Source organism: Triturus cristatus, chromosome 5_1 (genome assembly GCF_964204655.1).
Source record: "Triturus cristatus chromosome 5_1, aTriCri1.1, whole genome shotgun sequence".
NCBI lineage: Eukaryota > Metazoa > Chordata > Amphibia > Caudata > Salamandridae > Triturus > Triturus cristatus.
In genome coordinates this window covers 291,951,767-291,964,935 of record NC_140587.1, presented here as the reverse complement: position 1 = coordinate 291,964,935, position 13,169 = coordinate 291,951,767, and positions in this window count along the sequence as shown.

Sequence of the window (13,169 nt, the reverse complement as noted above, 5' to 3'; positions counted from 1 at the left end):
AGTTACCCCAATAAATCCCTGGTACCTCAAGAACTCAAAAATTCGGAAAGACCTAAATAAAACTATTGACGATTACTTTCTGGAGAACGAACACACAGTTGAGTCCCCCCAAATATTATGGCAAGCTTTCAAAACAGTGGTCCGAGGGCAGGCCCTTTCCCTAGTTGCGGGCTCCAAGAGGGATAGGGTGAAAGACATCGCCGACATAGAACAGGAGCTTTATCGTCTAGAACAGGATGTTAACTCAGACGCCACACCTGAAGCCCTTCACTCCCTCCGACTGCGACAGGAGGAATACCGGGCATTAGTCACTGACCATGCCAAACTAATGGGACAGGATAGACTGGGCCGGATATATGACTGAGGTGACAAGGCTGGCAAATTACTCGCCTGGTTGGATAGGAAAGGAGAAAGCCAGCAGGCTCCTGCCAGAACTTAAAGGTACCGACGGGTCCCCTGTGACAGACCCCCAAGACATAGCTAACCACTTTGCAGCTCACTTCCAAACAGTATATAGTTTGGTGGCACCATACCCTGAGGCAGATTTTTCTGATCTTATTAAAGATATCTCTCTTCCGAAACTGTCAGACTCAGATCAAACATTTATTGACAGTGCCCTAACTGCTGATGAAATAGCAACAGCTATAAGAACATTACACTCGGGAAAAGCCCTAGGCCCAAACGGCATTCCAATCGAGCTTTACAAACTTCGACCAGATAAATTGGTCCCCTATCTAAAATCCATGTTCGAAGACAGCCTTAAGCAGGGATCACTGCCATATGATCAGAGGATTGCCACTATTGTTACAATCCACAAGGAAGGGAAACCCAAAACGGAGTGCACTTCCTATCGACCTATATCGCTACTAAACGCGGAACCCAAAATTCTAGCTAAAGTACTTGCCACGAGGCTGATCAAGGTGATAGGTGATCTAGTCCACCCAGATCAATCAGGATTCATGCCTAAAAGAAACACTGCTCTCAACCTGCGCAGACTACACGGGGTCCTGGGCAGAGTACCGACGATACGCGAGGATGCCATTATAGTCTCCCTTGATGCCACTATGGCCTTTGATACGCTGGAGTGGCCCTATCTTTTTACGGTACTCGCCAGACTAGGATTTGGGCCGAATTTCTGCCGCTGGGTACAACTGCTATACTGCGCACCGATGGCTCAGATAGTCGTGAACAACAGGAAGTCAGAGCCCATTACACTCAGCCGAGGAACCCGTCAGGGGTGCCCCCTTTCTCCCTTACTGTTCTCTTTGGCCCTTGATGCTCATGCGGCGTGGATCTGTAAGAATGTAATGATCCACGGCATGTGTTGGTCGGCGGACTGGGAGGACCGTATATCCTTATACGCGCATGATATTCTTCTTTATCTCCCGTCCTCGAAGAGATCCCTGATAGTAGTCTTTGACATATTGGATATTTTTGGCAGGTATTCTGGGTTTCGCGTCAATTGGCAAAAATCGCTTCTCTATGTCCTCTGGGGGAACTCCCTCCACCCCCACCCACATTACCCTGAAACTGCCCGATTCCAGTAGTCTCAGAAGGCTTCAAATATCTAGGCATATTTATCGCTCTCGACTCCTCAGTCCGATACGCCCGTAATTTGATCCCCCCAATGCAGAGGCTTAGCAGTGACATAATAAACTAGAAGTCACTCCCGCTCTCACTATTGGGCAAAGCTGCACTATTTAAAATGATGTCTCTGCCCAGTTTCCTGTATGTTCTGCAGAATTCAGCCGACCCTGTCCCAAACTCGTATATTAAAGATCTCGAAGGGCTCCTGAGAGACCTTCTATGGGGCGGGAGACCGCGTATTGCTCTGAAAAAGCTGACACTTAGCTGGTACGATGGCGGAATCGGCCTACCTGACATTAAAAAATATTACTGGGCCGCATCTCACAGCTATCAATCATTGCACATATGGTCACCCTGACAACCCGGGGTTTCTTATGGATCGTTGGCTTCTATTAAGCGGGACCTTCTCCCGGGCGCTATACTCAGCAACAAGCAAATACCCATTTACCGACCACACAGTCAAAATCTGGCATTCTGCAACTAAGTCACTCGGCTGGCAAAACAAGCTAACTCTCTCAACGTCTCTGTGAGACTCAAAAAAACTTGGATACATGGGAAACTCAAAGGGGTTTGATAAATGGGATCTAATAGGCATCTCCCAAGTTAAGGACCTTTGGTGCGTAGAGGGTGTGAAGCCCTTTAACACTCTCCAAACTCAGTACGCCCTTGCGGATTCTGAATTCTGTCGATACCTAAAAATCAGACACTGGCTACAAACAGCATTTCCCGGAGACTCTACGCCGCCAGATGCCTCCCCACTAGAGTATAGACTACTGGATGGCCACCTCCATGACATATCGAAAACTCATCAATAATATTGAAAAGCCCCTATTGAAACTGCGAGACAAATGGACTGAGGACGGAATAGAGTTGGATGATGAAACTTGGCAGGAAGCGGTCTCCTCTCCCAAAACAGTTGCTATCCCGGCGCGACTAAGACTGGTGCAACTAAAGATCCTTCACAGAATTTACATAACTGGTCCCCAACTGGTGCACATGGGTGGACTGACAGATGGCTCTTGTAGGAGGGGGTGCACACAATTGGGTACATTCATACATATGCTATGGCACTGCGAGCAGATCCATTAATATTGGCGCAATATACACACAATCAAGTGTTGGGGATAGAAATCAATCCGGAAGCGCCCAGGTGCCTCCTTAATATCTGGGAACCTACCGACCTCACCACTTATACTACGCAATGGGTCACGCTTGGCTGCATGATCGCCAAGAGAAATATTGCACAGCTCTGGGGAGCCCCACACCCGCCCACAGTCACAGATTGGGAGCGAGATCTTGACTGGAGTATGCTAAGAGAAAAAACAGTTTATGTGGCCCGTGGATGCCCCCGCAAATGGTCCAAGGTTTGGGCCCCCTGGAATGCATACCGTGGCGATATATGTACCCCTCCCCGTGATGCTGATGGTGATGATCCCCCCATCCCCGTGATTTTCAATGATCTATGTTGCTGTATTTGTATGTAACTTGATATCACTGTAACCCATTTACCGATTTTGTGCATCAGTACCTTCATGTCGAGAATGTTTAATAAAAAAGATTTATTACAAAAAAAAAATCCAGACAGTCAATCCACAGCCAGGCAGGGACACACAGAAATGTTAGAGCACAAAAACTCAGCCACTTCTAAAAGAGTGGCTTCTAAACACACAATGCAAAAACCACCTTCATAGAAAGTTGTGTTATTACATTATGAGTTCAGGCATACTAAACTTCACCTTTCCATCTTAAGCCTTTGGGAAGATAGGCTGGAAAACATATTACACAGCCTCCCCATTCTGTCCTATGGGCAAGGTGGACTTTCAACAGTGGAAAACGAAAAGGAGATTATTTCACTGTTAGGATATGGCACACACCTTAGTACATGTCCTACCTTTCACATGCACTGCACCGTGTCCAGGGGGTACCCTAGACGTACCATAGGGATGTCTGATGTGCATAGAAAGGGAAGGGTAAGGTCTGGCAAGTGAGTGCACTTGACAGAACAACATGGCAGTTTAACAAACTGCGCGCAGGCACTGCAATGGCAGGCCTGAGTTCCCTTTTTAAGGCTACCTGTGTGGGTGGCACAAATAATGCTGCAGGCCCACTAGTAGCATTTGCATTACCAGCCCTGGCACACATAGTGCACTTTACTAGGGACTTTATTAGCAAGGCAAACCTACCAATCATGGACAACCAATTACCATTACAATTTATACAGGGAGCACTTGCACTTTGACGCTGATCAGCAGTGATAAAGTGTCCAAAGCATCTAAGTTGGCAACACCATGTCAAAAAAAAAGGTCTAGGAGGAAAACAAAAAGTTTAGGGACTTTAGCAAAAAAGGGCCAAGTCCTACAGGTAGTAAGTTAGTACATACTAATATTCGACCAGAAAGGTCATAAAGTTCATTTAGAAGTTTTTTCTGGTCATACCTGTGTTTTAGCGGTATATGTCTGTGAAGGGAGAAACAATGTTGGGTGGTGGCATCAATGAGAGTTGGACATGAGTTTGAAGGTGCAGAAGCAGTTGGACCTACACACGAATATATGCTGTTTCTGACAAACAATGTGAAGAAATGAGCACCCTGGGCAAGGCCCATACCCAGAGAACTGTGAAGTCCCTCTTAAAATGACTCAGGGTTTTGTCAGTCTGGTGCCCCGCTTGCCCTGCTCCCGGGCGATCACAGTGACGTTATGCACGACATTAGGAGTGCTCCATATACTCTGTAGCTGCCTGGGAGGGGTGTTGTGGGTTTTCGGCTTACAGTTTATAGAGCCATGTAGTGGATAACTGTCTTATTTCGTGCAATATGTATTTCTTCAACTCTGGCAAGCGGGAAGTGCTGCGCTATCTACTGCTTCTTACTGTGTCCACCCGGATGCAAGACACTACTGTGGTACGGGTTAATATATTGGCGTGGAATGTTCGTGGAATGAGTATGGCGCGCAAGCGCCATGCAGTGCAAAAATACATTAAACGGAGAGGAACTCAGATTCTGCTACTACAGGAGACACATGCAGGGGGGAGGATGTTCGAATAAAGAAGTGCTGCCGAGGCCAATGTTATTGCACTGCGTACTCGAGCTTTGCCGGGGGAGCTATGATTTAGGTTCAGCCAGGTGTCCCTTTTTGCCTTCAGACAACACATACAGACCCAAATGGTCGGTCCGTTTTGGTTGAGGGTCAACTGGATGGTAGTTCGGTATTACTGGGTAGCAGCTACGAACCGATTACAGGGCAGCCGGCATTCTTGTCTCGTTTGTTGGACACACTTACACGATGGGCACATATCCCATGGATAATTGGAGGTGACTTTAATTGTGTACTAGACACTCAGTTGGATTGCTCCAATCCACCCTTACTGACCTGCCCTGTGATAACAGCTGCAGCCCACCTATTCCACTGGCCCACTCACGGGTCCCTGCTGGATAGATGGTGCTCGCTACATCCAGTTGCTAAGGAGTATTCTTATTACTTGCCCCCCGTGACTTGCACAGGAGATTGGACCGAATACTATGTGATCCGGCCACCAGATTGATGGCCTTGGACGCAGAGTATTTGGGCAAGACGTTCTCTGATCACAATTCCTTGCTGCTAAAATTGGAATAGGGAGCGCCAAGGCCACCGGTTCCTACTTGGCGACTGCAACCCATGATACTCGTGGACCAAGTCTTTCAAGATGATACCAGTCAGGTGCTATCGACTTACCTTACAGAATACTGGGCCACTTCCTTCTCCAAATTAACTGATTGGGAGACATGGAAGGTGGTGCTCATGGGACACTGTATCAAGGCTATGGTGGGATCAGGGCTGATCTGTGGAAAGGCCTGTTGCGTTTCAAGGAGGCATTGAGGGCTCTAGAGACAGTGGTACAGGTGGATTACGAGCAATAGGGAGAAGTGACAGAAGCATTAGAGCACCATGCGCAGTTAAGAGAGCAATTACGCCGTCTTGACTTCAATGCGTATCAGGCAAAGATGAATGCAGGAGGGGACAAATCTGGAAGTCTATTGGTGGGGTCCCTGTGCAGTGCTCAGTCAACTTTACCCATTGCTATGATCCAGACCTTCCCAACACAGACGGCCACGAACCAAGTGGACATCCATCAAGTGTTCACTGCTCATTAGCCTCCAATAGTGAATTGCTCATTAGCCACAGAACACTTCTTGACATGGTCACACTGATTTCCATAGCTCCGGAAGACAGGGAAGATCTGACTGCACCCATTTACCTCCAAGAAATATGGGGAGCCGTCATGCAAAAGACCCCAGGATTAGATTGGCTCCCCCATTAAATTCTACAAGCGTTTGAGAATATGTTAGCCCCAAGCTGCTAGAGCTATATCAGGCCCCTTTAATGGAAGGCCGATATCCGCACACCCTGCAGGAATCATTATTGGTGTCACTTCCCAAACCTGGGAGGGATCCATTGGAGTTATCCTTGTACCACCCATTTTCCATGTTGGGATTGGATTACAAGATCCTGAGCAAGGTCATAGCGGGCCGTTTGTACCAGCACATACCAAGGCTGGTACAATCTGAGCAAGATGGCTTTGTACCTAGGAGGTCCACCACCCTCAAAATTAGGTGTCTAGATAGAGCGATGGACCTTGCTCCGGTCCAGTGGCCTTATGCTGCGTGCATGGTACTGGACCTGGAGAAAGTTTTCAATACTATAGACTGGGATTACCTATTTTCGGTTCATATCAGGCTTGGCCTCATAGGTAGGTTATAAAACCTCATTTGCCTCTTGTATTCTGAGCCCACTGCTTGGGTGAAGATTGCCCAGTGTATTTCCCCATCCCTCCTGGTGCACAGAGGGACGCACAAGGCTGTCTGCTGTCACCGCTTTTATTCGCCCTGGTGATGGAACCACTTGCGCAGAGGCTCCAACAGAGGGGGGTGGACTGTGGCATTACGCTCAATGGAGAGAAACATGCTGTCTCGTTATATGCGGATGACGTGTTGATTTACATCCATGACATCTGGGAGGGAACTGCTGAAATATTCAGGAATTCTGCGAGGCCTCAGGATTGGGAGTGAATTGGGCCAAGTGCTGTCTGTTCACCCTCCACCCTAGCTGTCCCCAACAGAACTTCATGGTGGACCAACAGCCTTTAAGATGGGAACCGTGTACATTTCGGTATCTAGGGATACAAATACAGGATATCATAGACGGTAATCTCACTAAGACCATTGCCTCATTACGTTCCCCAATGACATTCTGGAGAAGTTACCGCTCACAGTGCAAGACAGGGTCTCCTTGTCCAAAATGGTGATGCTCCCTCGCTTACTCTACTACTTCCATAATCTCCCAGTGCATATCGCCAGGAGAACCTTTCGTACATTGCATTCTGCCCTAGACAGCTTCATCTGGAACAAGGGTAGGAGCCGGGTTGCACTTAGTATGCTGCAGTTGCCTGTAGACAAAGGGGGGTTTGGGAGCCCCGAATTTTGAATACTATTATTTAGCTGCATCACTACAATGGCCTGCATGCTGGTTAGAACAGATATCCTTGGTGTTATGGTTAGTATCCACAGCCTATGATTGTAATACCTGGGTATTCAAAGTAGAATCCATCCATGTAAGGTATTTGTACATGATAGTACTTTATGAAAATGACAGGCTGATGTTTGAACACTGTAAATATCCTAAAAATGATATTCTTTTTTTTAGTTTATAGAGCTTTATTGAAACAAATATGAGCATCATTACAGCTTTATACAAAAATGACATAGCAAAAGAGCAAAAAATATAAGGAACAGAATATAACTTATATAGGAATGAACATTACAGGATATCTATCAGTGATACACAATAACCAAAAATATGAATGCAATAATGAAAGGTTGCACCTTAAAACAGAATAGCATTTTACATTTTTAGAAGAGGGGAAGAGCTAGAGTTGGAAAGAGAAGGAAAAAGAAAGAAAGAGAAGGAAAAAGGAAGAGAGGGGGCAGAGAAAGAAAGAAAAGAAGGAAGAAAAAAAGAAACTAAGATGTTATCCTTATCTAATACTATATTTAAGAAACCTTGACTAATAAAAGCTACAGAGGAGAAAGAAAGAAAGAAAGAAAGAAAGAAATAAAGAAAGAAAGAAAGAAAGAAAGAAAGAAACAAAGAAAGAAAGAAAGAAAGAAGGAAGATACTCATGGTGGTTGATATACAAAAGAAAAGTCCTTATTCCGAAGTGCAGATGTGGATAAATAGTTGGTGAGTAGAGACCAAAAGGCTTCCATTCGAATCAGTTGTTGAGACGTGCTAACAGAAGCTCTATCCAGTCTATGATGATAACAAAGAAGGTTCCACCAGGCAGAAAAAGAGACCTTAGAGGCATCTTTCCAATTAGAGGTTATTACCTGGAAGGCAATAGCAATTAACAAATCCACAAAGATACCCACTTTGCGAGAACCAAACCATGCTGCAGAGTTACTTCCCAGGAATATGGAATAAATATCAAAAGGAAAATGGGTAGAACAAATAGAGGAGATTGATTCTCACACCTTAATCCAAAAACGTGAGATGTTGGGACAGAGAAAAAAGGAGTGCAGTAACGTGCCAGGATTATGTTGACATGACCAACAATTCGGGGATAATTCTACACTATACTTAGAGAGGGATAATGGAGTAAAAAACAATCTTTGATAAAAATAATAGAGGGCCTGAGTGGTGCTAGCGTTGCATGAGGTATGGTGTATGCGTGCCCAAATAGAGTTCCATGTGTGAACAGAGAGAGTACGCTGCAAATCAGATTCCCATAAAAGTTCAACTTTACTCTTGGGACGATCAAGAGAGATAAAATGAAGATATTTATAAATGTGAGAGGCCCGAATAGAGGAAGAAGTAGACAATGATTCTAACAATGATTCCGATGGAGAGGAAGGAGATCCAGAAAGGAGGGAAAATTGATTGGTTGAGAGCAGTCTCAAAGACTCATATCTAAGAGTTGAGGAAACAGGTAAAGCAAACTTAGCATGTACCACCTGAGGGGAGAGAAAAAGAGAATTCTTGATTAGATGCTTAACAAGGAATATCCCTTTAGCAGCCCATTGTATCCAAAAAATAGTACAATTAGACAATTTAATGAGCTTGTTATACCACAGAGGTGAGTCTAAAAATATTTGTAGAGACGAATGCGATCTGCACTTAACAGGGTGGAAGGTAGAAATAAAATTTGAAATTGTCGGGTAATTAAAAGAACGAGGAGGATTATTAAAACTGGCCAACAAAGAAAAAGGAAAATGATAAATCAGAGATTCCTCCAATCTATGCCAGACTAAACTAGAAATCTTTCCGGAGGAAGATAAATACGGTAACACTTGACGAAGTAAAAAGGAAGAATGATATTGTCGAAAATTAGGGAAGTGAACACCTCCACGATCTTTAGGGGCAGATAAGAGGGCTAAAGAAATTCTGGCCTTCCCACCATTCCAAAGAAACGTACTCAGAACACCATTAAGAGTTTTAAAAAATGTTAACGGGAGTTTCACTGGTAACATGGACAAATAAAAACTAATGACGGGAAGTAGCATCATTTTGATTGCGTCCAATCTACCCCACCAAGACAGGAAAAGAGGGGACCATTTGTTTGTCATGTTGTTTACTTTTAAAAGAACTTCATCTAAATTAAGCTGAATTGTTTTAGTAATAGAGGAGGAGTATTTAATCCCTAAACAGGTGAGACTATTAATGTTCCACTCAAAATCAGACCCTTCAAACATGCTCCTTAAACAGTATTTATTTAATGGAAGCACTTCAGATTTGGAGAAATTTAATTTGTATCCAGATAAAGAGGCGTAGGAAGAAAGAAGATCAGAGAATGCGGGCAAAGAAGTAGATGGATCAGAAATATATAGCATAATATCATCTGCATAAGCATTAAATTTAATTTCAATTGCCTTGTGCTTAAAGCCTCGAAAGGTAGGTGAATTCCGCAAAGAATGAAGAAAAGGCTCAATTGAAAGAATAAAAAGCAAAGGAGAAAGAGGACACCTTTGACGGGTACCATGTTGTAAAGGGAAATAAGACGATTGAGAACCATTGGCAAAAACCGGTGTACTAGGAGAAGAATATAACAAACTAATCAAAGATAAAATAGAAGGTCCAAAACCATGCCACTTAAGAGCGCGCATCATAAAAAGCCAATGGATGCGATAAAAAGCTTTCTCTGCGTCCAGGGTTATGGCTGCGACAGTGGAAGAGCTTTTAGATGCTAGGTGGATAATATTAAGAAAAGCTCTGGAATTATCAGCTATAGTCCTCCCCTTAACAAACCCCGTCTGCTCAGGACCAATCAACTCTGGAAGTACCTGATTAATACGAAGGGCTAGTACGTTGGCAAAAATTTTACAATCTAGATTAATCAATGATATGGGGTGATACTTAGCACAAAGTGAAGGATCTTTATCTTTCTTAGGAATTAAACAAATTATAGCCTCCAAAAAAGAACCTCGAGCCTCATTGCAAGAAACAAAATGTTGAACTAAAGATAAGAGATGAGGCAAAAGGATATGAGAAAAACACGAATAAAATTCAACAGTGAGGCCGTCCGGGCCAGGGCCCTCATCATTGGGTGACTTAGATAAAGCTGATTTGATCTCAGAAAGGGATATATCAGCATCCAAAAAAGAACAATCTGGAAGTGGGGAAGAGCGAGGAGGTAAAGAATCAAAATATGAATCCAAGGCAGCGTCAGAAGGCGAGGATTCAGGAGTATATATGGTCTTATAAAAATCTGTAAAACACTTTGATATCTCTTCATCCTTAAAGCGATGAATACCGCAGTCATCAGTAATCTTGACAATTCTGGATCTTTGAGACTTAATCTTCAAGTAGTTCACCAGCAATTTACCCGCTCTATTACGACCACCATAGAATGTAGAATTAATTTTTAATAACGTTCCGGAAGCATCCTCCGAGGATTTTCTATTAAAAGCTAGTTTAGCTTGGACCAAATTCTTTAGAGTGTCAGCATTATTAGAAGAAAAATATGCATGTTCCAATTTTTTAATAGAAGATAACATAGAAGCGGACTCCTTACGATATGGTTTCTTTTTATGAGCTACGCAATCGATAATAAAACCTCTGGCTGTCGCCTTAAAAGCATCCCAAATGGTATGAAAAGGCATATCCGGACTGGCGTTGAGGAGAAGAAATTCTGAAATAAAGTCTTTAAAGCGTCCGGTAAACACAGGATCTTTAAGAAGATAATTATGAATTTGCCATCGACTGGATTTAGAGGGTAGGGAAGATAGATCTAAGTTGATAAGGACAGGGGCATGAACGGAAATAAAAATGGAACCAATCTCAGCATACGATAGGTGGGAGAGAAGATGTGGGCTCAAGAAAATATAATCAATTCTGGATGTAGAATTATGAGTTGGGGAATAAAAGGTAAATTCTAAACAATCAGGATTAAATATTCTCCATGCACCTACCAACCCTCTAGAATGGATCATGTTCAAAGTTTTTTGCATTTTATTAGGAACGTACCTGGAAGAGGATATCCTATCAATAAATGGATCCATGACCTGATTACAGTCACCACCCACTATGAGATTTGAGTCAGAGCATGAATTGAGTGTGCAACATGGATTGCCAGAATTGGGAATCGATACTTGTAGGACCGTAAAGTTTGAGGAGAGAAAGACGCGAACCATTAATGAGAGTGTGAAGAAGAAGCCAACGTCCGTCCTTGTCCTTCACCACTCTTTCTACAGTAAGGGAAAGGGACTTATGAAATAGTATCACCACTCTATTTCTCCTATCTTTAGATGGGGAACTATATATATCACCAACCCACTGTTTTTTATGTTTACAGCTCCATACCACCCTTCAGCCCCTTTCTACGATCTGTAAATGTAAATGTATGCGTCTTGTAAAGCGCACTGCTGCCCTGAGGCGTCGTGGCGCTGTAGACCGCTGTGGAACCCGTCCTGGCTATCCCTGTGAGATGGTCCCTCCTGGGTATCTCCAAGGTGAAACCAGGCATCCCCGGCGAATGTGGGGGGCCGTTGTGGAGATGAGGCAAGCTAATTCCCAGAGTTGCCAAGTGTGATCCCTGGTTAGAGTAGGCACCGAGGCGAGAATTATCGAGTCCGCTGGCCCTGGTCCACAACCCTGCCGCATCGGGAATTGAACCCTGGTCCCAGGTCGTCCTTTGCTTCCGGGTCTGCTGCTTCTAACCAGTGAGCCACACCACTCCACTGTACACAACAGGTGTTAATATTTACCAGGTCATAGGGTCTCAATTACTCACCATGGAGGATTGAAGGCTGAGTGGCCCTTCCAGGATTCAAATTTGTGACTTAAACAAAAGCCCACAACCCCATTCCTCTTAAGAGGAGGATGCCATACGAAAACACAATTTATACACAAGACAAATAGACCAGTTCTACAACTAAAGGAAAAGAAAACACATTATGCAGCCAATGACCAAAAAAAACATTTCACAACACTAGAAGGAAAAACGCATGATGAAACTAAATTCCCAGTTCGCTCACAGAAAACGGAAGCCCCAAAAAGCTGTGAAATACTATTTCCGATAAAGGAATTATTTTCCAGCTGTAGTATAGTCGGCCCACAGAACACCACTAAACTGTGCAATCACCCATGCCTCAAGGTGCAACTCGGCACCCTTCAAAAACACGCAACATCCACCCCCTTAGAATGTGCCAGCATAGTAAGGCGGCGTCTTATCAGGAGGCAACCGCAAGGCCTTGTTAAACTCCACATGATGTACCATAAATAGGCATGACCCCACGTCACATGTGAAGTGTACATAACACAGAGAGCATCTCATGGCTCCTTACTCAACCACCCCCCCCCCCCCTACAACATAACGATATCAGGTACCACTGACCGGACGTCTCAACCGCCACAAGAGCACAGCAGAATCACATCCATCCTTACAAAAACCTCCACAAGAGCGCAGCAGGGTATCCCCTTTGTTCATGTTTTTTTTTTAATTACGTTCACCACCACTGCCTCCTGAAAATAATTTATAGCCCCGGCCCTGACAATGAAGTGCCGGTGCTGAGCACCGGAAAGCAGCGGCACAAATTAAGCACTGCAGCCATATCCAAACATATTCAACCATTTGCAAACCTATCCATCATGTATCCTTCCATCTATCATTTCACCCATCCATCCCTTCATCCATCCTTTCACTCATCCATCCATTATCCATCCATCCACCCTTCCACCCTATCCATCTGTACACTCATCCAGCCACTCTTCCACCCATCCATCCATTCACTCATCCATCCAGCCATTTACCCTTTCACCCATCCAGCCATCCTTTCACTTACTCATCCATCCACCCAGTCACTCCTCCTTCCACCCATCCACCCTTTCAGTCACCCATCCATCCTTCCTTTCTCTCTTCATCGACCCTTTCTCTTAGCCATCCTTCCTTCCATCCACCCACCAACCCATCCATCTACTCATCCACTCATGAATCCATCCATTGACCCTATCACTCATCCATCCTTTCTCTCATCCATCTATCCTTTCACTCATCTATTTATCCTTTTGTTCATCTACCCCCCTTTCACTCACTCATCCATCCTTACATCCACC